Genomic DNA, 15,421 nt, shown 5'->3' with positions numbered 1-15,421 from the left:
AGGACATTACGGACAACATGCAATCAAGCAAAAGCGGTTAATAAAGAAAATAGAGCATGGCCTCTGGACGCCCTGGAGCCCCGGCCCGAGCTCAGCCACGTCGCGATGCCACGTGCCTGCTGGGCCAGCTCAAAGGCTGCAGAGACAGAAAGTGCATGACACAGCTCTCAGGGGATGTGTTAATAACGACGTTCCTCTTTTAAAAAGTAGCTGAAGCTTACCCCATTCATTTTTCCTTCCTTCCTGGTCATCTAGGTGACTTTATTATGTCAGAACATACAACGTCTTACCAATGCCAAGGATCTGCGGCTGTCACCCGCTTCCCGCTCCCCACGAGCAGGATGCAGAGATGTGCAGCCACTGTGGGTGGGCCTGGCGGGAAAGCCTTCCCGCCAGTCTACCACCCCATGCCTGCATGTGTGTTTGCGTGGGTGCGTGCGTTTATGGATTCTCACCCTCAATGCAAGATCCCACGTGAAGAGTTCTGACATACAGCAAGGGATTAACAGGTGGCTTTTTTCGTTGTTTAATTTTGTTTCCACAGTCTTGGTCAGGTCACAAGTGAATGCAATACCTAGAATGTGAATTTTTAAATTAGAACTTCGAGGAAGCCCCATGAGTGTAAAAACTCGTCAGTGTAGATCAAGAATACCCACTTGTTGACATGGCACGGAATGCTTTTGATTAGTTTATTCCAGTTAATGAAAAGCAGTGTCTTGTCTTCGTAAAACAAGGTTTGCACACACTAGCAATGATAGGACGCGAGAACTTGATGAGTCAAAAGCTCCCCGTCCCACTTGAATGGTAGGAATTCACATTTCAGTTGACAGTGGGTCTTGAGAGGTGAAGTTGTCTTAACTTGCTCTGGAGAGAACGGAGCCCTGCCTTACCGTGTTACCTCCCTGCGCCAAGGGACTTGTTTGTACGCTGTATTAGTTTGATCAGGCTGCAGTGACGAAATACCATAGACTGGGCAGCTTAAACAGTGGAAATTTATTTTCTCACAGTTCTGGAGGCTGGAAGTCTGAGATCAAGGTGCTGGAACATTCGGTTTCAGGTAAGGCCTCTTCCTGACTTACACACTGCTACCTTCTCGCTATAGCCTCACCTGGCCTTTCCTCTGTGTACACGGAGAGGGGGAGAGAGCAGTGGTGTCTCTTCCTCTTCCTGTAAGGACACCAGTCCTGTGGGTCAGGGCGCACACTTTATGACCTCATTTAACTTATTTACCTCCAAGGCCCCACCTCCAAATACACCCACATGGCGGGTAAGGGTTTCAACATATTAATTTTTGGGGGCTACAGTTCAGTCCATAACAGCCGTGTTTTTTTAGTAACTGGGAAGGTACACAGTAGTTGTCTTCAAAAGGAGATATCAAATCAAAGACGTTCAGGGGGCAAAAACAAGAGTCTCTCCATAACTAATATTCCCCTGTGCTTACACATTTTCAGTGTGCACTCTCTGCACTGAATTTGGCAGGATCCTGGCAAGGCCCTGCCCGCCCTCCTGGTTCTCACCAGTGGAGTCCTTAGGACAGTGTCCTCATGCCCATCTGAAGCCAAGGGCAGCCAGGTCCCCCCTCAACCAGACTCCTTCCAGGACCGCACACCCCCATGCCCCCACTGCCCTCTGGACTCAGGGCTCTCGCCAGCACAGTCCCCCATCCTCACCCTCTTCGTGCCTGACCTGAAGCCAGGTTGCTCTCGGAGGACACGGCCTGCCCTACAGGTGGGTGTCTTCACGTTCCACCGCTGCTGGCAGACCAGTGCATGTCCACCTGCAGATGTACGAAGCCCAGCTCCTTGGGACCTCGTGCCGTCTGGCTCTGCCTCCTCTCCGCCACCCGTGTTTTGGGTGTCTTTGGACTTCTGGGCCACTTCTTCTCCTCCTATGAATGTTTCACCATCTCTCACGTGACAGGCCTGTGCTCTGATGTGCTCGCTCTCCCCCTCCTCAGCCACACACTTCTGCGGTTGTGCTTGACCTCCCTAAAACCAACATCTGAGTCTTGGCCACAGACTCCGTGTCTGGCACCCATCCTTGGCTATCTCCTTTCCTCTTTCCTCTTCTCCCGGAATCTCCAGCCCCTCCTCCCTGGGACCGCCGTCCATCGGCCTTCCTACCCCTGGCTGTCTGCCCTCTCTGTCCCTTCTTGCTAGATCACTGTCTCCGGTCTTCTCTCCTCCCACAGCTCTCTCATCTCTTGTGTTCATTGATGACTGGTTTCTGCGCCCCTGAGAAGTCAGCCCCTGGGGCAGCCCTCCCTCCTGACAGCTCGAGCGAGCACCCGTGCTCCTGTTTCAGGCCACCACTCCTGCACGTGTGCCGAGCTCCTCTCCTCTCCCTTACTCAAGGAAATGACTCACAGGTGTCCCCCCACCCCTGCCTCACTAACTTTCCCATCTCTACTGATCCTTCCCACCCTCGTGCTCATGGCCTGTGTTATTTCCCTTCTTAAAAAAACTATAAAAACAAACCTCACTGGAGTCTGTGTCTTCCTCCAGCTACTACCCCAATTACCTGCCTCCTTCCTGACAGAAGTTGTACAGGAGGCTGTTGTGCTCACTGTCCTCTCACTCCCTTCTCTTCTCACGCCAGGCCAGCATCATCCCTAAACCACTGCTGCGGTCAAGGCTGGCAATGACCTGGACGTCATCAAGTCCAAGGGTGGCTTCTCACTGCTCTCTATTCGAGCCCTCTGTGGCATTCGACACGGCATCCCTCCCCAGTCCTGACTTGGCCTCACTTCATGATCCCTTTGCTGGGACCATTTGTGCCTCACAACCCCTGGCCTCGGTGTGTCTCACAGCTGTCTTTGGACCTCTTCTCTTCTCTGTGAACTCACTCTGTGGGCTTTTACTACCGTCTGTGCCTTGGCAGTTCTAAACTTTTAATCTCTGGCGCCGGTGTCTTCCCTGGATTCCTGAATTGCCTATCCAGTATGTACTTGATTGCTCCATTGCATGTAGAATGAGCATCTCCACCTACCCTGTCTAAAACTAGACTCTTGATTTCCCTTCAAAGCCCACTCCCAATAGCACTCTCCAGTTTAGCAAATGGCCCTTCCGTTCTGCTTAGGCAAAAATCTTTGAGGTCATCCTTGATGCCCCTCTTTTTCTCATACTCCATAACCGTTTGATCAACAAATCCTGTTGACTCTTCACTGCACGTATCTCAGACCACATGTCCCGTCCCCACCATCACCACGCTAGGCCAAAATAGTATCACCTCCGGCCTGTGTTATTACAGCAGCCTCTTAACTCGCTTCCCTCCCCAACTGCAACCAGAATGATCCTCTCAAAATGCCAGTCCAATTAGGTCACTTCTCTGCCCAGAACTTTCTAGTAGCTTCCCATCACTCTCACAGTGGAAACTAAAGCCCTCACCTTTGTCACATACATGTCCCTGATGATCTGCTTCCCATCCTACTCTCTTTCCAACCTCTTCCCTCGCCGCTCTCTTCCTCATTCATTCTGCTTAAGCACCAGTGGCTGATTTGCTGTTTCTTGAACATGCCAGCCCTGGTCCTGCCTCAGGGCCTTTGCACGACTGCCTTCCCTCGTGGGATGCTCCTGCCCCAGACACCACAGTCTCACTTTCTTCTTGCTTTCTACTCTGCCTAGAGTCTCTTATTAGCCAGGTCCTTCCAAAACACCATGTACAAAATAATGCCTTGCTTCCTCCTGCCCCCAACTCTGTATTTCCCTCTAACCTGCTTCAGTTTTCTTCACAGACTTATCACCATCTGACATAATATATATTTATTTGTTTATTTGTTTATTGTCTACCCTCCCAAACATACACTCACTAGGATGCCCTCTCCTAAACACAAGGACTTTGTTTTATTTTCTACTTTATCTTGGTGTTTAGTGTTTTATCGTTAATTTTCTTTGAGCAAAGGAATGAATAATATAAAATTGGTGATGTTCAGTCATTGAGGAAAAATCTAAGTACTAAATGAAAGGGAAATAAAACTAATAAGAAGAGTGATTTTACATAAGGATTAAAAAACTCCTAAAGATGACTACAGATAAATAAAACGTTTGGAAACAACAGAGAACAATATGGAAATTGAGGGTGCCATAGAGACCTTTCCAACCCATTATATTCCTATAGCATTTAGAGCTATATTATTTTGTAGCATATTAAATGCATCTTTCCAGAAAGACTAAATTTTTAATCTAGAAAAGTTTCCATCTCCCCAGAAAGCAATCCTTCTAAGGATCAGTTTTTTCCTGGTACATTAGACCCAGAACCAGTCTCTGGAGGGAGGCAGGAAGCCACCCAGAGTGCAGTCAGGGCCTGTAGCAAATACGTTGGTCTGCAACCAGCTGAGAATGCAGCCTGCCCCAGGGGAGGCGAGGCACACACTGAGGCCACACAGCGTTCTGAGTGGCTGCTCAGTGGGCAGTACCAAGCCATTAACTCCAGTTTGCTGCAAGTTTGAAAGATTAAAGTGGAAATAGGGTTATAAGAAGAAACACCAGAAAAGACGATTGTTGTTATTGCTCTGTGAACATCAGGAGGTGAGGGAGTACATACAAGTGCTGCTTTTCATCCACCCACAAGAATATTACTGTGGGTGAAAATTAGTATTCATGTTCTTTTTGGTATTTTAAACCTTTTTCCTCTCTCATTAAAATAAAAATATGATATAAAGACCTCTTGGAACACTAATCAAATAATTCTGAAATGAGTGTAGAGAACTGCTCCTCAACTATATACATTTTGTCTGTTTGCATAAAGAAAAATGAAAAGGAGGAAGGAAGGAAGACTCATGCATTCAAAGTGCTCAAATGTCATAATTTAATTACAACATAAATTGAATTTTCTTCCAAAACATTTTTGCAGAATCGGGGAAAGGGACATTCTGAATCACTCTTACAATGTGAAAACTCCTAGGTTCCATTTTCAGTAAGCCCAAATTATGAGCATTTATGTTCTAGAAGATTTGAGCTTGATTTCTTCTGATGTAAATTCTGAGACTAAAGGGAGCAGTCTCAGAAAGAAGGCCTAGTGTGATTAAAGTATATTTTTAAAATAAACAGTAAATATTAACACTGGCTATAAAATTACTGCATATGATGTCTTCAATAGTATCACTTTGCACATGTATTTTAAAAAATCTCCTTAAAATCACAGTTTCATAAAACTCCTAAAGCAGACAATGGTGAGAGAGAAAAGATAAATGGTGAACACCCCATAGAGGGAGACTGTGGGCAGCTCAAGCCGGAGCCCTCAGCTGGGTCTGGGGTCATTCCGACAGACCCCTAGGCCTCCAGGGACAGCTGTGACCCCTACTCTGTGCTGTGAGGGGCTGCAACAAGCAAAGCCGATCGTGCTGCAACGAGACAAGTGCAGCATTGTACCAGGAATGTGACAAAGTGCTGTGAAAGGACAGCAGGACAGCAAGTGCTCTGGTACACAGATGGTGATGTGTTTGGGGAGCATGAGTAGGTGGGTGTCACTGTGAGTGGACATTTGAGCTAGGCCTTGAAGGATGACTGAGGTTCCTCTGGGTAAACATGTTTGGAAAGGGTATGTCATAATAAAAATATGCATATGTGTGTACATACGTGTGTGTGGTGAGTGTGCGTGTATGTGTATGGGTTCATGCCTGTGTGGTGTGTATGTGTGTGTGGTGTATGAATGTGTATCTATGTATGTGTGTGCACGTGTGTGGTGTGTGTGTGAGTGTGTGTGTGTTATACAGCAGAGATGACAAGGTGAACTACGTGTTTGAGAATATCAAATAGATGGAGCCACATCGTACAGGAATTCCATCCTAAAGTGTTGGTTGAACCTAAACAGAATACAGTTAATTTCTTTCAGGTCCATCTTGCATTCTGTGGCTTCAGCACGTGGGCTGCCTCTGGTCACAGGGTACTGATCCCCCATCTGTGTGATGCTCAAGCATTGGTACCCTCATCTACAGACACCAGTCCTGCTATGTGGATGAGAACAACCAAGCTGGCAGGGGTGAGTATTTTCCTTGAGGTCACAGAGCCACTAGGTGTGGCTCAAACACCCTGACCAGTGTGCTTCCTGCTTCACTCAGGCGTCATGGAAACACAAAGGCTGCTCGGGGAGGTCTTCTCCATGTTGCCAGTGTGAGCCGGGTACCCTTTCCTCTTTGTTTCAACTGAGCCATGAACACTCTCCACTCACACTTAATGTCCTTCCTTGGTGCCTGTATGACAAAATCCAAACATTTAGCACGGGGTCATGTCTTTCATACCCTCATCTCAGCCTACCTTTCCACATTTCTCTTCTGCACATAATTAGCATGTTCTCCACACCATCGTGCCTCATTCTTCGTGTTCCCTAGTAAAGACAAAGTTCTTGCCACCCGCCTCTGCCTAGAAAAACCCTACTTACTCTTTAACACCATTCTCAAATGACACCTCTCCCCATCCTTTCTCCTACTGATCTCGCCTCTCTACCTGACAACTTACATCCCCACTGTGGTTGCTGCTATCTCAGGCTGTGTTTCAGTCATTCCTGTATTAGTTTGTGGAATATGAATGCCCAAGGACCGGTGCCTGGGGTCCCGTACACAGCAGTGTCCCTACTCTGGGTCAACGTGCAGAAGTGAGGCAAAATGCTTCAGGCTTCCTTTAAAAATAATGAATATTTCTAGTCATTAAAGTTTGTCTATAATTGAAGTTAGGAAAATTTGACCATTGTGCCAGTAAGCCACATAGAACATGATCTTAACGCAGTGCACGCTCTCTGGCACACCCACACAGCACCTTCACACATGACTCTCAGAGCCCAGACCCCACAGGCACGAGGAGGCTGCCTCTCCCGTCTGATCGCATCCCTTATGAACAGGCAGACTTGGGAACTGATTAATCCAGTACCACTATGGTTTAGTTGAGATACAGGTTACTGGGGCCTAATTGAGCTTTCTCTATTCCTCCTATCAGAATTATTTAACTTATTAGGATATTGATCAGGCAGTTTTTTGAATTTTACAAATCAATTTAATTAATTCATTTAAAAAGTCCATTTGCAACTGCACAGGAAGATGACTTCACAAATCTGAGGGTGGGAGATTGAAGGACAAAAGGGAATCAAGGAGAAGACTCCAAGGATGTTTCTGTTTGTGAATTTCACTTCCCCTTGGTCCTCTTGACATCTTCCTGTCCTACGTGCTCCTAATGCCAGGGCTTTTCTCATGCAATGACAGTGTGAGCTACCAAGCCACAGAAAAGAGTTTGGAAAAAAAAAATTCACATTATCACTCATTCATTTTAGACTGACAGTTCATTGAACCTCATCTTCTCTACAGATGCATACAAAGAACGCCATTTCCATTTCATGTTTTGCTTTTTTCCCCCTCTTCTTTATGACTGTTTCTTTCCTCCATATCAGATGCCAAAGCCTGTGTAATCCACACCCTTCTAAGAAGCCCTCCCTGCTCTGCCCATTAAAATGAGCGTCCTCACCCTCTGAGCTCTCCCAGCCCTTGTTTATGGCTCCACACATTCACTCTCTCTGTTCGCCTTTATCTCACGTGCTCAATCCTGATTCACTTTCCAGAACGCTTGGTCTTTCTTTGCTCATCTTTTCATCCCTCCTCACCTGGCAGAGTGATTTGAACAAAGCAGTTGCTCAAAGATAAGCCTTGTGGAAACCACTTTTGTCATCTTTCACCAACTGAGATGATGATGGGCTCGCACAGGTTGTACAGGTAATCCCGAATTGGAGGGGAAGGAAAAAACAGACCAGACACAAAGGGAAGATGGCAAGAATGGAGACAGTAAGGAACACCCGCTGTTATATACACTTTCAGATTTCTAAAACTTCTACTTTGTTTATCAGCAAAAGTAAATTCTTTAGAAAATAATTTGTCCAAATTCTCAATACTAATTCCTTTCTTAGAACAACTATGACTTAGGATTTAAATAATGTGGAAAAGAGAGCATTGTAGGATTAATTATGCAACTGTAAAGTTACTATCTCTCAAGTATTTTGTAAGGGTAGAATGTTAAGTGGCCATTCAACAATTGCATTTATAGAAAAAATGCAGGTATTTACCTTTTGTGACAGAAAAAAAAGAAAGAGAAAGCAATGAAATATCCAAGATACAGCCAGTGTAATCTGCCTGATCTATTAAGCTATGCTGATTTGAAGGAAAAAAAATCATAACATGTTCTTAGCAAATTTTAAAAGCCCATTTTTATATCATTTATTTAAATATCTTTATAAATACATTCAATGTTACAAGTCACAGAAAAGTCACTAATTATTAAGTCAATTCTGCCTTTGATTTTAAAATAGAAAAGATAACTGTTAATTTCAAAATGCTTTTCATATATAAAATTAAGGGCTTTTTCTATGTAGCAGTTGCTAATATAAGAAATTCCAAGGGGAAAATGAACATAAAAGGTCCACCTCTGTAAGAGTTAATGATAGAGACCGCACGTAGGGACTTTGCTATGGATGCCGCACTCATGGGTGGTACATGTAACACATACATGTAACGTGTTACCTGTAACAAATCTGCCGTCTCCACAATGATCATGAGGTCCGGGTTATTATTATCCATGTTTTACAGACGAGGAAACTGAGGCACAGGAGGAAATTTACCCCGAGTTTTCCAAGGCAGGAAGTTTTTATCTCCTGCCAGTCTGGTGCTAGAGGATGCCTCTTCAATACTATGTTGTGCAACTTCCCAGTCAGTGAAAGACCTTAATATGGAAAACTTTAAACAAATACAAAGTAGACAGAAGAGTATACCACACCCTATTTACCCACCAATAAGTTACAACGATGTCATTCGGCCAATGTCATTTCATCTATACCGTCATCCGATAACCATTTCTACATTATTTTAAAGGAAATTCCAGAAATCATATAATTTTATCTAGAAATATTTCAGTATGCATCTCTAAAATATAAGAACTTTATTTTGTAAACACAGCCATGATATTATTACATACTTAAAAAATTAGCAATAATTCCTTAATATCATGTAGTTGATATTTTAAGTAGTTTAAATAGTTGATGTTTTAAATTCTAATGTATGAGGTCCCAACCTTTAGTCAGATGAAATATGTTTTTTTCTGGCTGTATTTTAATATCTGTGTTTCATTCATTCATTACATTCATGTAAAGAGAAGCAAATAAGGACGGTAGAGGAAATTTAAGGGATAAAGTGTCACCCTGAGCCAGAGAGCCAGGGCATGTAGAAGGAAGGACATACACCACGAGGACCTTATCAACGCCAAAGGACGCCCTTGGCCTACTCTTGTCCTCCACTACTCCTCCTCGCCCAGCTCTGGGAAGCACAGGGCCATGCCAGCTGTTCATCAGTGCCCTCTCTGAGTTCCCTCCCCTTAGCTCTGTGTCACTGTGACTTTGGTGTCAGAAAAAGGATGTGGCTCTGGACCATCTCAGCTGTCATCTTTGACCCCAGCCACTTAAAAGATTGTTAAGACCAAAGAAGATTATCTGCTGAGTGGATCTTTGTGTTCAGGCCTCTCTAGTCATTTAATATTTCTTAATATCTTGACAGTTGTGACATCGTAGGACCCTCTATGGGTTTCACGTCTGGGCACAGATGACAAAACTCCTTTTGTCCCATGGTTTGAGGTGTTATAAGGGCTAATAGTATTTACTTTCCTCATTTTTCAGGGATCCTCCTGAATGGAGTCTAAAAGTCTGGTTCCTTCTTACATATACAATTCCTTCTTACATATATAATGCCTTCTTACCTATCAAAAATCATAGATTGTTGTCATGATTAAGCCACTCAACATAAAAGAAACAGAAAGAGAGGGAGAGAGATGGAGGGGAAAGGAGGAAAGAGGGAAGAAGGAAGGGAGGGAGGAAGGGAAGAAGGAAGGGAGGGAGGGAGGCTGGAAGGAAGGGAGGGAAGGAGGAAGGGAGGGAGGAAGGAAATGAGACTATCCCTCTAACTTCCACGGGCACCTTGCTCCACGGCCAGGTTGCTTTTCCCATCAGGTCAATTATACCCCATGTTTGTTGGCTAGTTAGTTTCAAGCTGAGTGAAAGCCTTCGTTGTATTTCCCTTTTGACAATCTATGTTTATGAGAGTTTTTTATTTATATTCTCAAATAGGCAGACACTGGACACTGATATTTTCTCTCACTTACTTCTTCTAATCAGAGAATGTAAATTTACTCTGAAGAGTCAGTAGAAAGTTACTGTTAACAGGCCACACTTACATGATTTACCTTTTAAAGAAGCAGAGACAAGCATGTAGCATAAAGTCCAAGGTGAGGATAAGAGTTAAAAGAAACAAAAGCTTTCATGTGGTGAAATTACATGAATTTGAAAGACATCAGATATAAGAAGTAGTAGAAATCATTATCAGAAAAGGGGAAAATGAAGAAATAACAAATATAATCAGTCAGAAAGCTTAGAAATAAAAAATAGGACAATACATCTCAACTAAAATAGAAAGCACTAAGTTTTCTAAGAAAGTTCTCTTCATAGAAGGAGGATTTCAAGCATATAATATTCATGCTCACATGATATAAAACTTGGTCATTTTAGTGAAACAACCATAAAAACACTGGTTAAATGTCATTTTCATATCTGGATTGAATAGCTTGTAAAGTTTATGGATTGATGTGTTTCTGTTGTCATCACTGTTTTTGTATTTTTGCCTGTCAAAGTTGCCTTGTTCATAGGCATTTATCTCTCAGATGACCAAATGATGGAGAACTACCTGGAGTTTAGAGATGGGAGCAGTAAAGTCTCCCACCCCAACCCCGCAGGGCAGTGCAGAGGTGGGGACCCCAGACTCAGGGCTTCAACCCAGGCTCTGCCTCTTCGATCGGACCTTGTGCCCATTACACAACCCTCTGTCTCAGCTTCTCCTCTTTGAAATGGGGATGATAATATTTCCTACCTTGGAGAGTTGTCAGCCTCACGGAACACAGTCGCACCACAGATGGGTCTGGGATTGTGACCATGAGTGTGCAGCATATGTGAGAGGAATCTTCCAGAAAAGAAACCAACAACCTGAGAGGCATCAGAGCCGTGTAATCCAAAGCCCAGGCCTGCAAGCACGGGACGCCTTCAGAGTCCCCTCGGAGATCACTGTGTCTTTCATCTTAGAGATGAAGTAACCAAGGCTAAAGACGTTGGGCAGCTTGTTGAAAGGGGCGGATGGACAGACATCCTAGGTTCTCCCATTTTCATTTCAGGTTTATCTTTTACACGAAATTGACACACCATGGAAAGGCTTCTCATCACAACTACTAATAGTTTGGGCCTAGTGACTTTTGTTTCATTTTTAACAAAATCTTTGGTAACCTGTATGAAGGTGGGGGGGGCGCATCTCTGTTCTCATGGTCAATTGGGGGAATCTTTCCAACTAGCTCATGAGTATGGTCAAGAATCGATGTCAAAATTTATTGCTTTATAGAAATTTAGCAGGCTTAGTATAGTAACAGTTCAATTACCTTGAATAGGGTAAGTTACTTAACTTGTATATTTAGGAAAATATGATAACTACCATCAAATATTTGAAATACTGCCATATGAAATAGAAATTAGCCCTTAGCAGCTAGAACAGTTCCTGACCATCAGATTCTTAAAATATATCCCTTGAATCGGATTGAATAGAATTTAACTTATTCTATATCTCTCCAAAAGCTAAAATTAGGAACAATAGTTACATAACATAAAATGGCAATTTTACCTCAAGAATATTATGAATAATATTCTAATGTTAACACAATCCAACAATGGGATAGGCTGCCTTGTTGGGTAGTAGGGCTATCCGTTCCTGGAAATATTCAAGAAGGTGAAGAAAAAGCACCTTTTTAGGGGTTGGTGAGGGGTAGAAGGGTCCACACAGTACCCTCTGCAGTATAGTGCAAGGAACATGATACAATCCATTTCTAATATTATGGATCTTGAAATACTCAGGGTTAGGCATTAAGAATAATCATGGTCAGCGCCGGCCCTGCGGCTTAGCGGTTAAGTGCGGGCGCTCCGCTGCTGGCGGCCTGGGTTTGGATCCCGGGCACGCACTGACGCACCGCTTCCCTGGCCATGCTGAGGCCGCGTCCCACATACAGCAACTAGAAGGATGTGCAGCTATGACGTACAGCTATCTACTGGGGCTTTGGGGGAAAAATAAATAAATAAAAATTATAAAAAAAAAAAAGAATGATCATGGTCACTGTATTAAATGGCTAATAATGAGATTATTTATATATATATATATATATATATATATATATATATATATATATATATATATATATAGTGTGTGTGTGTGAGGAAGATCAGCCCTGAGCTACACATCTGCCAATCCTCCTCTTTTTGCTGAGGAAGACTGGCCCTGGGCTAACATCATGCCCATCTTTCTCCACTTTATGTGGGACGCCACCACAGCATGGCTTGACAAAGCAGAGTGTTGGTGCGTGCCTGGGATCCGAACCCCAGGCTGCCGCAGCGGAGAGCGTACACTTAACTGCTATGCCACCGGGCCAGCCCCATAATAATGAGATTATATTTTTTAAAGCAAATTTGTTTAGTGATTTTCATACTAGCTTTCTGGCACTCAGTGTAAGTGCGGCTTGTAATACTAAAGGGTGAGTGCTCAAAAGCGTGGGCCGTGTCCTATTTATTTACATATCACAATGTCTACCTGAATGGCTTACACACAACAGGTACTTCATATGCTGAATTAATCCAGAGAAGAAAAGTGCAAGATTTGGAACTGAGTTCTTGGGAATTCAGAAGATATATTGAAATAAAATTTTAGCCTTTTAAACCTCATACTATCAGATTACTTTTTCTTGAAGTCAAATTCATAAAAGTTCTATATGGAATGGCAGACCATTCAAACACTGGATGGTTAGCTATGTTTAGAATCACAGAGGATATGCAGTCATGTGACAAGACATAAGAATGGAGGGGTACTTTGAAAGCATCATCCTTCTCAAAAGCCTTAGAATGTACGTATCCTTTGATCCAGCTATTGTACTAAGAATAATTATCTGAAGGGAATAATTAACAGTGTAAGAAGTTTTAGGTAAAAGATTGGTCATTAAAACTTTTTTTATAAGACAAAATTTTAAAAAGTTAATTGATAAAATTGTAATAGAGGATTGGTAAGATATATTTTAGCATGGCCATATTTTAGAAATGTATTTACAGATGTAGAAAGATATGTACGCTATATAAAGTAAAAAAGGAGTAAAGAACAAAACGTTCAGTATGATCTATCTTCATTTAGAATTATATGTGCAAAGAAAACAATTACAAAGAATTTTAAACCAACATATTAATGGTAGTTGTCACTAAATTATGGCATTTTCAGTGTTTTAACTTTTTAATTACATATTTATGCATTCTAATATTCTAATTTTTCTACAATGGGGATATACTAATTATGTAAAGAAAATTAAAGTTAAAAAATCTATCTTTCTAACAGTTCCATATTAGTGGGAATCACAACATTCAGAAGATAAGTTCCTGCTGATGTTGCCACCAAAAAATGAGAGAGAGTAAAGAGAGACTGCTTTGAAAAATGTATAATTTTTGAATAATTAAAATTTAATTGCATAGTAACCAGCAAATATCAGGTCAACCGATTGGTCCATTTCTCACAGTCTTAATGAGGATTAAATTTGTTTTATTTCTAAGAGTAGCATTTCTCAGTCCCACCCATTCATCATTAGAGGAGAAAGCAGAGGTCCAGAAAAGCGAGTGTGTGCTTCAGGGTCACAGGACAGGGACCGAGGTCTCCAAAACACTATGGTCAAGGCAACGCTACTCGCTATTAGAGCTGAGAATTAATGAAATTACGTCTCAAGATAGACTTTAAAAGGGATACAAATGACTGCCTAGAATGTTCCACCATGGGAAAAGGAAGTGTGTCAAAACAAGGCTGCAATTTTGGGTGAAATCTTTGAAATCGGTGTGACCTGGGCCACTGTCCACCTCCCTCAGCCCTGGGGTCCTGTCTACAACGGGTGGTGCTATTTCCTGTGACGGTACAGTGAGGATTGAAAGGGTGATAAGTCAGAAGTTATACAGTGTAGCCTGACGCGGAGCAAGCACATAACACCTGCTAAACGTTATTATTAACAATTTGTCTCTCCATGTATAAATCAATAGTAAAGAGGAATAACAGATTTCAACAAATGTCACTTTTGCCCCCCTACACACTGAGTCTGTCCCAAGTTCCACCTGAAAGACAAAGGGAATGCCAGGAGGTTTGGGTTTTACACAGAGGCTCATTCAGTACTCTCCACCAATCATTTTTTAGGGTTTTTATGAGGCTCCAATGAAAGAATCTGCGTGGAAGTAGTCTGAAATCTAGAAGGCACCATATAAATATCAGGAATGAAAAAGGAAGAAATTAAAAACATTATGTAGAAACATAAATGTGCTTTTTGGTTAATGCCCTTGGCTTGATTTGGTTTGTTTCTGAAATATTTAGGTTATGCACAATGCTCTCATCAGTGTAAAGATATAAGAAAAACTCATAGTTGTTGCATCAGTTTAACATGTGCATACTTAATCAACTATGTGATAGAGTAAAACTGAAGTGTCTACTATCAAGAACAATAAGAAATACTGACGGAAAGGACCCTTTTTTCTCAATTGGCCTAATTCAACATCAGGCATCATCGAATTCCAAGTTCTGCTTGTTCTCAGGAAACATTTTTACAGTCAGGACAGAAGTGCAAGGCGCCATTTGTGTTAACATACCACACTCTGTGGCTCTTCAAACTTCAGTGTGGTTGGACACACGTCCAGGCAGCAGCAGCATGTACCTCGGCCTCGGCCTCCGCGTGAGCTCCTCTGCATGTAAGAGAAGACAAGAGAAGCGGTTAGTGGAACTGAGTGTCCCCCAACTTAATGGGAATGGATGGTTTCCCCACGCATGAGCTATTCTCCTTAAGTCAATGGAGGCTGTGCTCACACCCACTGGCACACACAGCAATTCAGCTGAGGAATAGCCCTGGAGCTACACACCCCTACAGTAGCTCCTCAAAGGTGCAGCTCTCTTTAAATGGAAGTCTACTCTTTAATGATCATGACAATGATGGTCCTGTAAGGTTAGCACCATAGAGCCTAGGTATGTAATAGGCTGTACCACCTATGTTTGTGTAAGTGCACTCTGCGATGTTTGAATGATGACATCGCCTAATAATGCATTTCTCAGAACGTATCCCCGTCACTAAGCTATGCATGACTGTAAGGCAGTGCGTGCAGGATCAATAAAGACCTCAAGATCAGATTGCTTACCTAAGGCTGTATCAGGACTAATTCTACAATGAAACAACAGAAGATTAAAAAAACAAAAGTCAAGAAAGGGAAGAGGAAGGAAGGAAGTTTCTGATATTTCCTATTTTCTAGGTTTCCGTGTAGAACTGGATGACTGCAGAAGAGGAAAAGCATTCTTTTGGAACATTAATTC

This window comes from Ceratotherium simum, chromosome 11 (genome assembly GCF_057802395.1).
Source record: "Ceratotherium simum simum isolate JZ-2026a chromosome 11, ASM5780239v1, whole genome shotgun sequence".
Classification (NCBI taxonomy): domain Eukaryota; kingdom Metazoa; phylum Chordata; class Mammalia; order Perissodactyla; family Rhinocerotidae; genus Ceratotherium; species Ceratotherium simum.
This window is presented reverse-complemented; position numbering follows the sequence as displayed.